At 39.2% G+C, this 15149-nt stretch overlaps 1 protein-coding gene across 10 annotated transcripts in view; it reads left to right on the forward strand.

The window, feature by feature from the left end:
• Positions 1–669: 669 nt before the first annotated feature.
• Positions 670–15149, forward strand: part of FER (FER tyrosine kinase) — a 445427-nt gene continuing 430947 nt past the window's right edge. For 5 of the 10 annotated variants that reach the window (XR_013418479.1, XR_013418478.1, XM_028849629.2 and 2 more), the window contains exon 1: positions 1799–1850. The gene's annotated coding sequence lies outside the window, so the exon portion shown is untranslated. Of the gene's footprint in view, positions 858–1798; positions 1851–14505; positions 14628–15149 lie in introns of those variants that run through there. The other 5 variants (XR_013418480.1, XM_078005093.1, XM_078005095.1 and 2 more) reach the window with 3 other exon arrangements.

Consider the following 15149-nt stretch of genomic DNA (forward strand, 5'->3'; position numbering starts at 1 on the left):
TGTGTTAGTTAACTGGTTTTATCCAGAGGAAAAACAAACTTCTCCTGTCTTTATGACGGAAGGTAATTTTGCAACATGGAGCAAGTTGCTCACCGAAGTTAGGCTCCAACGCTCTCACGGAAACTGGGAGATAGGGAGGGATGCTACTCACTTGATATGTGCAGCATTTAAAAAAAAAAAAGAGAGAAAGAAAGAAAAAAAAGGAAGTAAAGAAAAAAAGCTTCCAGGTTCCAGAGACATTCCGGATCCTAAAGTTGACAAGTTGACTATCTAGTCTTCAAATGGATTTACATACATTTCAAAGAGTTGAGAAAGTACTTAACAATTAAGAAAGTACTTTAGTTTTCTAAGACAAATGCTCAGAGAAAAAGGGACAGGAAATCTCATCCCCTATTTTCAACAGGGATAATTAAACCTCTTATTTAAAATTTTTATGTTGGTTTTTGTTTCTTTAGCTTTAAAACAGTAGACTTAAAAAAAAGTCCAACTAAAGATTTATGTTTTCCTATGTGTAGGGCTGTTCTCTGTGGTTAAATAAATAACCCTGCTTAGAGAAAATATTCACCACTCTTCATACTCAGTTTTTGAGAGGGAGGGGAAATACGGCATTGACGCTATGTGGTTTAACCAATGCAAAAGATACACCGCCTTAAAAAGCCTACTACAGGAACATGGGAGGGTCACACCCTGAATAATGACGAATACCTATCCTACTGTTACTGATCACCTAGTAATAATCTTGTAGTTCACATTACTCATTTTTCACCAAATTCTTTTGGCGAAGGACGCTTCAGAAACGGCCATTACTGAAGAGCAGACCCATCTGGGTTCTCCACGCATTCTAGACTCCCGAAGAGGTAAGAATTTATTATAGGGGGCTACTCCCAGGACCTGCTGTATGCTTTTAAACATCCATTACAATTCCAGCATTGAGTTTCTAACATTTTTAGGCAGGCTCAGGCACTGGGAGTACAGGATTGAAAGACAGTTCCTGCCCTTAAGGGACTCAAAGTAAACTGGAGTTGCTGAAAACCATTCTAAAGCAATCCACGTTAATAACAGATGCAAGTAAAATGTGGGAACGTACAGGAAAAAGTGACCAATTCTGAGGCTGAAAAGTGCCTATTTTAGGGGTGGGGGCCTCGCGGCCCTAAAGCGGCTTCCCTTCCTGGAGATTTCAGCTCCGCGGACCGTCCAGCGCCTTGCGGGCACACTTAACATTTTAATCACGCCTCCGCCCCCACTCTCCGAATTCCTTTCCGGCTGCCGACCCGCCGAGTAGTCCCTTCCAGGCGGCCTCAGCTTATCATCCTCGATCCGGCCACTTCCCGGCCACGGCCAGGCGAGCCTCCCAAAGTTTCCTGTGACGCCGTCGTCCGCCTCCGGCCCCATCTCACCCCGGCAGCCCAGGACACCGGCTAGGGAGGAGCAGGTTACCGAGGCGGGGAGAGCGGCACAAACGCGCACACTTCGGGACTCCACCCGGGCTGGTGAGCGAGCCCAGAAGGCGGCTGCTGCAGCTCCGCGCCTCCACTCCCAGGGCCCGCAGCCCGGGATAAGCGTGCGCCCACCCAGCCTAGGGCCCAAGTCCTGCCCCTTCGGGGCCCGGGCCAATCGGCCGCTCCCCGCCTCCTGGGAGGTAGTGGAGGAGGGGACTGAGGGCCGGGCGGCTGCGCCCGCCTTCCGCTCTTGCCCATTGGCTGAGGCCTCGAGGGTGCCCGGAGACCGGAGTGCAGCGGGATTGGTTGCAGAGGTTCGTGACAGTGGCTCCTATTGGCTGTGGCAGCCCCCGTGACGCGGGGTGGTGACTGGCTCCGGAGTCCGAGGGGCTCCGGCTTGTCAGGTTCTAGGTAGGTGCGTTTCGCGCCGCCGGCGGTAGGCGCTGTTGCCCGGGGCAACGCGGGGGAAGGGGGTAAGAGGAGGGAAGGCAAGCCTAGAGCGGGGGCAACAATCCCTGCCAGCAGAGGGGCGCCCGGGATTCGGCCCGGGCGTTGAGGCTTTTCCTCCGCCCTCAGCCAGCGCCCCCGCCAACCCCCGTCCCTGGCTGCAGGGTCATCCGCCCATCCTCCAGCCTGCAGCGCAGCATTCCTGGTTGGGGCTTGGGCCGGGCTACACACCCAGCCCCACGAGGCCCGCCCCTCCCACCACCATCCCGGGACCCGAAGACTGAGGGGGCGGGTGCCCGCGCGAACGGGCTGTGGCGGGCGCAGTGGCTCCGCCCCGTCGCGGGGTCTGGGGGCTGCTAGGCGTGAGGCGGGGTTGGGGGGGTACTGTGGGCACCGCCCAATCTTGCCTGTACCCGCACCCCTTTTCTCGGCGGCACTCATCTCCTGGGCGCCGCCCTCCCGCTGGGGTGGCACCCTCAACCCCTGGTGTTCCCGAATCCCTTCCTGCCTCTGGAGCCCCGCAGTCTCCCTTGACCCGCTGGGTCCTCCCCAGCTCTCCGCCTGTCACTTTCTCCCGCTTTTATCCCCTACCTCATCTTTCTCCTCCCGTCTTGGCCAGAGGCGTCCTCCAAGAGTCTACTCAAGAGATCTTAAATGTGAAGCTAGTGTTATTGGTAATTTCTGCTCTGTGGTCTCTTTGCCGGTTAGAATTGGGGAGATGTTTGGAGGCACCTTCAGGGGTCATCTTTCTGCCTTACAGTTTCCCTTAGGATCGACTTTGTGAATACGCTCATTGGGTTGTGTTGGTAGGGACAGGGTACTTCTTGCATAAATTGAGGACTTTATTGTGAGGTGGGCACTTTGTACGTTTATGATTTTGCCATCCACTGTAGTGCATTCCAAAATCTAATAATTTGTTAAGGCTGGTAGCCTTACATTTTTCCTTCGCCTTATGGTTAAAAAAAGAGAAACTTTTTAACCTTTTTAATTCAGAAGTTGCGTATATTAATGGTGGTCTCACTATCACTTTGACGTAAACTGCTGTAAAGGTGTACTGCCATTTTCCTTTTATCCAGATATTTTAAGATAATAAATTTCTCAGATGAAGTCACCATATATAGAAGTGTAATGGAAAAATAATTAAGAGAATAGATCAAAACTATTTTAGTGATTAAAGATTAGAAAATACTTTTCAATTCATACGTGGAATGAGAATAGGATTAAAAAAAACTATTGCAAAATCTATAGTGCAGTATTTGTAGTCCTGGTATATGTACCTATGTTGCCTTTAAGAAGACATTTGTGAATAGCTGCAGGTTTGTCAGGAAGGCAGAGTGTATCTTTTTGTAGGCCAGGAAAGCTTTTCTGCTGGTACTTTTGAGCCAAGAGAATTATGCTTCCAAAGATGCTGGTAATATATTAAGAGAGTACATAGGCATACTTCTGTTTTCATCTTTGAAAGACCTTTGGTGAAGATCTGTTTCTCTTCTGCATTGATTGTTGATAGCATTAAATATATATCATCTAAAACTATATAGTGTCAAGTTGATGCAGCTTCTGCACTACTACAAAGGTTGATGTCTTTAGTTCAGAAGAAAGAATTCAGGCTTTGGTAGACAAATCACTTACATTTCATCTTCAATCTACATGTTACTGTAACTCTGGACTGTGAACATTTCAAATTTGCCAGTTTTTTCTCACCTATTTTACTATGAAAAATTTCAAACAATGCAGAAGAGTCGAGTTGAACCCACCACCTATATATTTAGCAATAGCGATTTCAAGGCTACTGTTACACAGTAAACATTAAGGAATAGAGGAACTGAAATGATCAAGCTTAAAAAGCAGCATATGTGGGCGGGCGCGGTGGCTCACGCCTGTAATCCCAGCACTTTGGGAGGCCAAGGTGGGCGGATCACTTGAGGTCGGGAGTTGGAGACCAGTCTGACCAAAATGGAGAAACCCGGTCTCTAATAAAAAATACAAAATTAGCCAGGCGTGGTGGCGCATGGCTGTAATCCCAGCTACTCGGGAGGCTGAGGCAGGAGAATCGCTTGAAACTGGGAGGTGGAGGTTGCCGTGAGTGGAGATCGCACCATTGCACTCCAGCCTAGGCAACAAGAGCGAAACTCCGTCTCAAAAATCAAACGAACAAAAAACCACAAAAAGCCCAGCATATGTATATACATGTGTATGTAGTATATAGTATATGTGTATATACACAGCACCAAATTATAAGGTGCTTATTTTTGTTTGTAAGTGGGGATTGTACTTACTAAAACTATACTAACTTAATTACGTGAGACTATTCAAAGCGATCTTGTGAATGAAGTAGGAAGTCATCATCTTTGTAATTAAGCCCAAATGAGTAAACTGCATTTTGGTAATCAGACAAAAGGAAATCTGATGAACTTGTTATACAAATAAAAGTTTTGCTTCAAAATTGGACTCCTGTGTAAACAGATTATAGTTTTGTACTTGATTTATAAATAAACATCTTTTGGAGGGAAGTCCAAGGCACTATCAGTTATGTAAAATTTGGTAACAAACTTGATAAATTGGGTCAATCTTATGTCTGTTCGTTTGGAATAAGAATGTATTTTTGTAATGGGAAAAGCTTACAAATGTGAATTTGTTTTAGTAGAACTGCTTCATGGAGACTGAAGTAATTAGATTTAAGTCAGTATTTCAATAGGACTCAACTATCTTGGGTGTTGTCTCATGGTTCTGAGGAATATTTTGATACAAAACTTCAATTTATAGTAAAGGAATAAGTGGAAATGGGTATAAATTCACACATTTGTATATCTGTGATTTTTCTATACCTGGGAAATTCCTGCACACCTCTTTAAGTATTTGAATCTTGCTCTTTAGTTTTTGCATACCCTAAATCTGTTTTTCATACTTCCTTCATTCATATAGTAATTTCTTAAATATTAAGGGCCATGTCTCAGAATTTATAGATCTCTGGATTGCTTTATTACTGTTTTTCCAGATTTCATTTCTCTTTGTTATGCTTATGTATGGTTAACCTATCATGCTATTGATAGACTAAAGAAAACAATTAGGTCACAGTTTTAGAACTTTAGTTGTAGATTCAGTAAATTCAGAAACAATTGGATTTTTTAAAATCAAGGCTCCAATTTTCCCTTCCCTCCCTACCTCCTTCCCTTTTTTACTCCTTTTCTTTTCTATTTTTATTTGATTATAAATGTTAAATGCCTTACAATCAATTCAGAAAAGTGTGGAGAAGAAAATGAAGTCACCCATCATTCTACCATAGTTAATGATTTGGAAACTAACAGAAACTTGGATTTCTTCTGTAACACTCTACCAATTATTGAGACTTTATGGTTTTCATTTCAGTGTATCTGCATTCACATCAAAATTTGTAAGAGTTCTTGAACTTGAGGCTGTTACCTTAAATTAGAAGAGGGCTCCTAGATCTGGGGGAAAAATGGAAAAGAATAAATAGAAGACAGATTAGAGTCAGAACAAAGGAATTAGACCCAAGCAGTTACTTTTTCTTATTCTGTAAGTATAAACATTTTAGTTTACCATATAAAACTGCTGTATGGCTGACAAAATAGGGGGCCATATTTTTTCTTTGGAATTCAAAATATCTAGGTAAAAGGAAGTTTTCTTGTTTTTTTTCAATAAATATTTCAGATTTCTCCATTTTTGGAGGATATTACATAATTCAGCTTTAAAAAATTTAATGTCATGCATGATTTGTAATTATTTTTAAAATATTCATATCAGACAATTACTAATTTTTAGTCTCTTCATCACCACCACTCATTATAAACTTGATATTGTCACTTTTTTTAGTAGGTATTAAAAGACTGGACATTTTATGTAGGTGTTCCTTGCTGAGTTGCAAAGTGTGGTGAAAAGAAGAGCCATTTATTTTAGAGTCAGATTATCTGGGAAAAGAAGAGCCATTTATTTTAGAGTCAGATAATCTCTTCTGTGGGATCTTGGACAAGTTATTTTATCTCTTTAAGTTGTAATTTTCTCATCTATTCAATAGGGATAGTAAAATTGCTGCACTAGCTTGTTACATAGAAGAAATGAGACAACGTAGGTAAGATTTAGGAAGTATTCAGCTGACTTTAGGAAGTATTCAACTTCTGTATTCAGTTCTTTATATGATAACATTGATTTTATCTCTTCTTGTATTAATGTGTTTATTATACCATCCACAAAGTCCTTGTTTCAGACATAAGAAATTAAAATATAATGTACATTACATTAAATTTACTTAAGTTGAATGACATTGGCATTTATACAAATAAATAATTAGAAATATCTCAGATTAGCTGTTCTTTTCATAAATCTTAGATTATTGTATCTCAGTAGAGATAATTATAAATTTACTTTAAATGATTTTTAACCCCAAAATATCTCCAGTTTGTCTGGATTCCTGATTTGTTTTTCTTTTTCCCTAGATGATCATGTGTTTTTGAATGGTTGCCCTAAATTCCTTTCATTTAAACCACAGGTATTAGCTACACGTTACTGTCTTAAATCTCTTAAGTAGTGCCCCTGCAAGCACATTTTCTCAATCTGTTTAAAATTTAAACTTTATTTTTAAATTTAATAATACTCTTATTTGTATATTAGTTGTATCTTTTCCACCTCCTACTGAAACATACGATTATTTTTTAAGGAGCAGTATTTTACAGATATCCTATTTTAGATTGTGTGTTCTCTAAATATAGGGTTCCGATTCTTAAAGAACATACAGTTTAAATGGGCAGACCAGCCTATAGTTATTCTGTGTAGAGAAGCAAGCACTGAACTGAGTTAGGAGTTGAACTAGAGTCCATATGGTCTCATCCAGCAGTAAAACAGATTTTTGTGATTTAAGTCAGTGTTTCTCGTATTTTTTCCCATCCAGGTACAAGATATTTACATGTGTGACATATTCCACTGTGCAGTTTTCTAGCATGCGAGCTCTAATTCAGTCTCTCTCCTATTCAAGAAAGCATATTAGTATGCAGATGATTGAGAGTGACATCATTATGGGTATAAACTTGAATCTACTCTGATTTATTGGAGAAAGTGAGTCATTAAAAAATGTGGGCTGGGTGCAGTGGCTCATGCCTGTAATCACAGTACTTTGGGAGGCTGAAACAAGAGGATCACTTGAGCCTAGAAGTTTGAGAACAGCCTAGGTAATATAATGAGACGCCACTCTACAAAAAAAAAAAAAAAAAAAAATTAGCCAGATATGATGGCATGTGCTTGTACTACTGCTAAGGAGGCTAAGGCAGGAGGATTCCTCGAGCCCAGGAGTTCAAGACTGCATTGAGCTATGATTGTAGCACTGTGCTTTGGCCTGGGCAGCAGAGTGATTCCCTGTCTCAAAAAAAAAAAAAAAAAAAAAAAAAGTGTCTAAGAATTGGTAGTAACAAATTCTGAAGACATACCTTACAATTCTATAGTTAGGACCCAAGTTATTTCTACATTTTCCTGAAGTGAATGCCCCACTAGTTTTTCTTATCATTCTTATAATGCTACAGACGAAAATATTGTTACACTAATTTTATGTAATTAATAAGAGTCCTACATTTAAAAGTTAGAATAACTTAATGGATATTTAAAAATATTTGGGTAACAGTACCTCAGTCTTTATTGTGACTGAAATAACACTAATTGTAGAAAACTGGAAATTAGTTTTCTAGTATAAATCATTTTACTTGCAAAAAGGCTATATCTATATTGGGACTGATGGTTTTAGGAAAAGTGGAAACAGTACTAGAATTTTTATTTTCTAGGCACTTAGAATATAAAAATGCTCTTTACATTGGCTCAGTCAGAAAAGTATCTTTGCATTACTATGAATAGAGCTTACTTTTAAATCAGTCATCCTATGTGGAAGTACCACATATAATATACAGTTCTAAGTGAAGACTTAGAAAAACTATGTTCAGTAGACCTTTGATATTTGCAAGTGGTATTTCTTGAAACCTTTGTGAATCTAGGATACAACCACCTCCGTAAAATGTAGTCAAATTTAGTGGAAAAGTTTAAGTGATGCCTTCAGACTCATACAATCTAGTAAGTAGGACTTGAGTCTTTAAAGCTATTAATTTTTTTGCTTCTAAAATGAAGACCAGACAACTTTGCATTACATTATTTGTTTACAGGCAAGTTTCTTATTCTTGCCCCTTGTGTCCTATAGTTTGCGGAATAGAAGAGCATTTCTGGCTTAATCACAAAGCTTCCTGCATTGTCACAAGGTTTAGTCCTTGGTCGCTCTAAGGCTTTTCTGTATGCTGCTGTTTCTTGGATGTTTTCTCCCTGGAGTTGAACATTTCTGTAGCATGTGTCCTTTCTACTCTCTGAATGTCTTCAGCTTGGGAGAATTTCCCAAGCTTCTGTGGATTGATGGGGCTCTCTTGTTAATTTCACATTATACAAAGAAAAGTGCATTTGACTCTTCTAGCAGTGTTCAGGGTTTTTTTTTGTTGTTGTTTTTTGAGACAGAGTTTCACTCTTGTTGCCCAGGGTGGAGTGCAATGGCGCAATCTCAGCTCACCGCAACCTCCACCTCCTGGGTTCAAGCGATTCTCCTGCCTCAGCCTCCTGAGTGGCTGGGATTACGGGCATGCGCCACCATGCCTGGCTCATTTTTTTGTATTTAGTAGAGATGGGGTTTCACCATGTTAGTCAGGCTTGTCACGAGCTCCTGACCTCAGGTAATCCACCCGCTTCGGCCTCCCAAAGTGCTGGGATTACGGGCATGAGCAACAGTGGCTGACTGCAGTGTTCAGTTTTGATAACAGATGTGTCAGTAACCACTGTAACAGCTATACCACATCTTGTTTTATGAAAATATTTGGCATCAGCTGGGAACTGTGGCTCACGCCTGTAATCCCAGAACTTTGGGAGGCTGAGGTGGGTGGATCATCTGAGGTCAGGAGTTTGAGACCAGCCTGGCCAACGCGGTGCAACCCTGTCTGTACTAAAAAAATACAAATATTAGCTGGGTGTGGTGGCACTCACCTGTAATCCTAGCTATTTGGGAGGCTGAGGCGGGAGAATTGCTTGAACCCAGGAGGTGGAGGTTGCAGTGAGATGAGACCGTGCCATTGCACTCCATCCTGGGCAACAAGAGCGAGAAACTCCATCTCAAAAAAAAAAAAAAAATAATAATAATAATATATTAAAAAAAAGAAAATATACAGTGTCTTGACTTTCTCTTGAATTTTTTTTTAGAATTACATGCTTTCTATGTACTTTCTTATATAGGTTAACCATTATTTAAATTTTCACTAAGGTTTTACAAACTTTGCTTTACTAGGAGCAAAGGAAACATTTTCAGGTGTTACCTTTTTTCTTTGTTTCAGTATAGAAGTGTGTGATGGACTTTCAAATATGGAAAATCCAGTCACTATCACATTTGCCATCCATTCTGAATCTACTCCAAATTTATATATTTGGCTAATACCATTACTTTGTGATGCCTGTTTACTTTTTATATATTTAATAAATTTGCTATAGTGGAGTAATTAAGGGGAACTAAACAATGTTGTTTCAGATAATTATTAATGATAAAAAATGGCAATAGGTAATTATCTAATTATAGGTCAATATAACTAATTAATATGATACTATATAATTATCTAGTTAATGATAGATCAGTATTTCAATTATAAGCATTTATGTTGGGGATGATGTATAAGAATTATGTAGATTTATATACAATAGAAACTTTTTACAAAGGAAGAAGCCAATTTCTTTCTCCTACATACACACACATTTTTTGTTTTGTTTTTGTATAGTTCTTTTTTGTCCCCTCCTCAACATTTTAACCTCTCAGGTAAAGATAGTTTCTGTCACTATAAGTCTTAAGTCTTCTAGTAAATTATATGGCTTCAGATATAATGGTGGTGGCACCAACATTTCTTTAGTACCTGCTAAAAGTGCGATGCACTTTTGTACATTTCTTTTGAATTTATGAATTTGATGGCTTGCATGTTCTTTTTGTGATCTGGAACCAATTTTAGGTCATATCATTTATCCAAGGAGACCCAGTTATAAAATGATACTGGGATTTGAACTTGGGTGTTTCATACTTTAAACCTGAAATAAATGTGAATGGTAAAAGTCTAAATATAGTAAACTATTAATGGTCCTGGATTTAATAGAAGTTTCCGCTATTTGGGAGCGACTCTAAAGGTCTATGTTGAAATATTTGCAGTTTTGCTGAGATTACTTCCTCTTATTAGAAGCAAGACCCTAACATGTTCATGCTCCTGGCTGTCTTGTGTCTGTATTTTGCTTTGGCTTTGTTCTGTTTGAGATTGTCCTATACTGTAAATTATGTGAAGTTATAAAATGTTTCTTTGTAAAATAATTTCCTGAAAAAGAAAGCCAGCTGCTATAAGTGGAGAGAGAATAAAGAGGCCTGAGAAGGCGGTGGATCTTAGCTAGAAAACAGACATTTATGAATAAGTTTAACAATGGAATGTTGAATTTAGTGAGTCTTTGATCTTGATGCGAATCAATCCACCATGCCTTAGAGGTTAAAAAAAGTTAATTTGTGAAACATTTTCATTGAGTGTTCCAGCTCTGTCAAAAATTCTCATGGTCTTTAGACAGACTTCTTGAAAATGTCAGGAATCTTACGTTCATAAATCCTGTCCTCCATCCCTTCTGTCCTACCCTCAACAATAATATTTGAAAGGAATTTGTTTATTAACAGCTACTACTTTCTAGAAGTTAATATAGTTCTGACAAATATCTTAAAATGTTAACATAAACAACAGTGTCCTAACTTCTGGGATAATAGGGGTTTGCTTTTGTGACTATTTCACAATTAATCATAACAATATAGTAGCTAGACTTTGGTGGTTGCCTGTTTTAAATTTCTGATTTCTTTTCTGTATTTTGGAGCCTGGTTTACCCTGTGTCTGGAACTGGCATTCTAAAATCTGAATGTCTTAGCTTGCTATTACATACAATAATATCATGGATTTTGAAAGAGGATGAAGATGGTGAACAGATAGGCATGCCCTTCAGTCTACATTATAAAAACAATGTAGAAATGTTCTATGCTAGACAAGAGGCAAGCTGTTGCAGGAATGGGACAGAAAGCAGGAAGGCATGTGATTCTTCCATTTTCGATCTTTCTACAGATGTTACTAGAATGCTCACCCCATGTGAGGATTTAGCTTATAGCTACAGATAATTATAAAGCATAGAGAGGTTTTGGACTGTTTTCTTGAGAGGCAGTATGGTGTAGTGAAAAAAGCAAACCTACCTAGTGTTGAATCTGTGCTCCTAGTAATAGCTGTGTGAATTTAGACAAATAATTTAATTATAACTTTGGAATTTTTCAAGTTCAAACTAAGGAGGACAATACTAGAATTTTCACTATTCTTCAGTTGCATGAGGCCAAAACTCCACTCATACTTAAGGCACTGAAACTAGAAGTATATTCTCTTTAGGTACAGATATACTCATGCAGGCCTTCTCCACGTGGAGCTCTGTGACATTTCTTTCATTTGGGTTCAGGAAGCCAAACATAAAGACTTCTGTTATCCTTAGTTCTAGCAAAAGTTCCAGGATTGTGTCTCGTTGAATGATTCCAATCATTTCCCCATCCCTGATCCCGTGGTTACAGAGATGATGTATGATGATAGGCTGTATCTGGATTAGATGCTAACTACTGGAACTAGAAACAGAAAGTGTGGTCAGCTATGTCTAAACCCTTTGGCCTGAGAATCACAATGGTTAGACTCACTGGAGAAAAGAGAAGATACTGTGACCCTGGAAAGAGGGAGTAGATGCTGGGTGAGCAAAACACATTTACTATAGTCCTCTAGTGTGCATACATGTCCTCCCTTGTATACATGCCCTTGAAAAAAATGCCCTCACCTATCGTGTAAATTTTTTGCTTATAACTTTCGATGCATTTACCACCTGTCCCTTAACAAAAGAAGACAACTAAAAGATTTAAGTACTGCATCTAGCTTTAAGACTAGGATCTCTGGATAATTTCTTTAGTTCTGTTTGAACAGACTGTCTCAGGGTCTAGCAACTTGCAGTTGACCAGTATAATTAATTGTAATAAGGCCAGTATTCAGTGATAGAAGGAAAATAGCATGTGGACAGCAAAAACCGTTAATTGATATCCTACTTCATCACTCTTTAAGTTCTGCCTGCTGTAAAGTCCTGAACATGGACATAATTCAGGCAAGTGCTTAACCACTTTGTAACAAGGATGACCTTTCCCCCAGTTTCCAATACTTTATTCTCATTTCTGTCTGAGACCTCATCAGAATGGCCTTTACTGTTCATATTTCTGCCAATATTCTGTTCATGGCAACACAGTCTTTTTCTAGCATTCATCTTCAGAACTGTTCTAGCTTCTACCCATTACCAAATTCCAGAGCTGCTTCCACATTTTTAGGTATTTGTTATAGCAACATGCCACTTCTCTAGTACCAATTTCTGTCTTAGTCCATTTTGTGCTTCTATAACAGAATACCACAGACTGGGTAATTTAAAAATAATAGAAATTTATTCTCTCACAGTTCTGGAGGCTGGAAATTTCAAAATCAAGGTGTAGACATCTCATGAGGGCCTTCTTGCTGTGTCCTCACATGGCAGAAAGCTGAAGGGCAAGAGAGGGATGAACTGTGTGTCCTCACATAGCAGAAGAGAAGAGAAGAAAACACATTCCTGCAAGCTCTTTTTGTACCAGCATTAATCCATTCATTAGGACTCCACCATCATGGTTTAGGTTTAGGTTTGAGACCTAAACACCTTCCAAAGGCCACACCTTCCAATACCATAACACTGGGGAAGTTTTCAGTACGTGAATTATGGAGAGCACACATTCAAACTATAGCAACTGTAAGATAGAAAAAGGGGAAACAGCCCACAGAGATAACTCGTCCATAATACAGGTATATTTCACTGGATAGATATGATAAGGATTTTTTGCCCTGGCAGTAGAATAAGATTTTTGCTTAGCCAATATGGCAGAATGGATGTTGCATTAGCAGTCACAAAAACAACATTACTCTTGTACATCTCCATCAGAGCTTTTGGGTGACCAGGTGACCAGGTGCATTGTTGATGATCAATACTATTTTGAAAGCAGTCTTTTATTCTTTTTTTCTTCTGAGCAGTAGGTCTGAACAATGGGCTTCAAATATTCAGTAAGCCGTGTCGTAAACAGATGTGCTATTATACAGGCTTTGTGTTTTCATTCCTAGAGCATAGGCAGAGTAGATTTAGTATCATTCTTATGGACTGTGCATATTTAGAATGGTCACTGAGCATTGGGTTCAGCTTAAAGTCACCAGCTGCATTAGCCCATAACAAGAGTCAGTCTGTCCTTTGAAGCTTTGAAGTCACGCATTAACCTTTTTTCTGTAACTATGAAAGTCCTAGATGACATTTTCTTCCTATGTAAGGCTGTCTCATATACACTGAAAATCTGTTGTTTAGTGTAGCCAGCTTCATCAGTGATCGTGGCTAGAGTTTTGGATAACTTGCTGCAACTTCTCCATCAGCACTTGCTGTTTCACCTTGCACTTTTATGTTGAGGTAGCCTCTTTCCTTCATCCTCATGAATCAAACTCTGCTAATTTCAGAGTTGTCTTCTGAAGCTTCCTCACCTCACCCAGACTTCATAGAATTGAAGAGAGTTAAGGCCTTGTTCTGGGTTAGGCCTTGGCTTAAGGGAATGTTGTGACTGGTTTAATCTATCTAGACTGCTAAAACTTTCTTTATATCAGCAATAAGGCTGTTTTGCTTTCTTGTCATTTGTGTGTTCACTGGAGGAGCACTTTTCATTTTCTTCAATAACTTTTCCTTTGCTTTTACAATTTGGGTGTTTGGTTCAAGAGGTTCAGCTTATTTTGGCTTTCAACATGCCTTCCTTACTAAGCTTAATATAGCTTTTAATTTAAAATGAGGGATGTGCAACTATTCCTTTTATTTGAACACTTAGAGGCCTTTGAAGGGTTATTAATTGGCCTAATATCAAATTGTTGTATCTCATGGAACAGGGAAGTCCAAGAAGAAGGAGAGGGAGTAGAGAATGGCTGGTTAATATAGCAGTCAAAACACACATAACACTTATCAGTTAAGTTCACCATCATATATGAGTGTGGTTCTTGGTGCCCCAAAACAGTTAAGATAGTAACGTCAAAAATCACTGATCACAGATGACCATAAAATATATAATAATAATGAAAAAGTTTGAAATATTGTAAGCATCACCAAATGTAACACAGAAACGTGAAATGTGTATATGCTTTGGAAAAATGGTGCCAATAGAGTTGCTCAGCGCAGGATTATAATAGAACTTCAATTTGTAAAAAAGGGAGTATTTATAAAGTGCAGAAAGTTGAAGTGCAATAAAACAAGGTGTACTTGTCTGATTTATGAGGACAGCAATTTACCAGCTATTTTGCTTATTAAGGATTGCTGACTTCTTACCCTACAATAGAGGGTTACCAAGTTTGCCTCATTTTCTATTATTGACTCAGTCCCACATTTTAGAAGTGTAACTTGTGTTACCTTATTTCTATAGTATAATAATTTCTTTTCTTTTCTTTTCTTTTTTTTTTTTTTTTTTTTTTTTTTTAAGACAGAGTCTCACTTTGCCACCCAGGCTGGAGTACAGTGGCATGATCTCAGCTCACTGCAACCTTGGCCTCGCAGGTTCAAGCGATTCTCCTGCCTCAGCTTCCTGAGTAACTGGGACTACAGGTGTGTGCCTCCACGCCTGGCTAATTTTTTTTTTCTTTTTGTATTTTTAATGGAGACAGGGTTTTACTATGTTGGTCAGTCTGGTCTCGAACTCCTTACCTCAGGCAATCTGCCTGCCTTGTGGTATAAATTTTTATATTTGTTAGGCTTCTTTTGGATGCCAGTGACAGACACCTATTTAAAAATTTAGTCCTTCCCGTCTTTATAAATGGCAGTTCCATCTTTGTTTTTGCCCTGACCCGAGTGTGAGCAAAGTTATCCTTGATTCTTTTTCTTTCATTCCTCAACTCAGACTTTCAGCATACTCTGTTTTCTTCAAAGAAATACCTATAATCTGACTGGCTCTCACCATCCCTACTTGTGTCATCCTGGTTCAGCAACATCCTCTTTCTCCTTCTACATGATTCCTAAAAAGTCTCCCTGCTACTACTGTTGCTCTAAAAAAATAGCCTGTGTTACCCTTTTTAGACATAAGAGATCATGTCTCTTCCTTGCTCAGAATCTTTCAGGGGTTTCCCACAT

Source organism: Macaca mulatta, chromosome 6 (genome assembly GCF_049350105.2).
Source record: "Macaca mulatta isolate MMU2019108-1 chromosome 6, T2T-MMU8v2.0, whole genome shotgun sequence".
Taxonomy (NCBI): Eukaryota; Metazoa; Chordata; class Mammalia; order Primates; family Cercopithecidae; genus Macaca; species Macaca mulatta.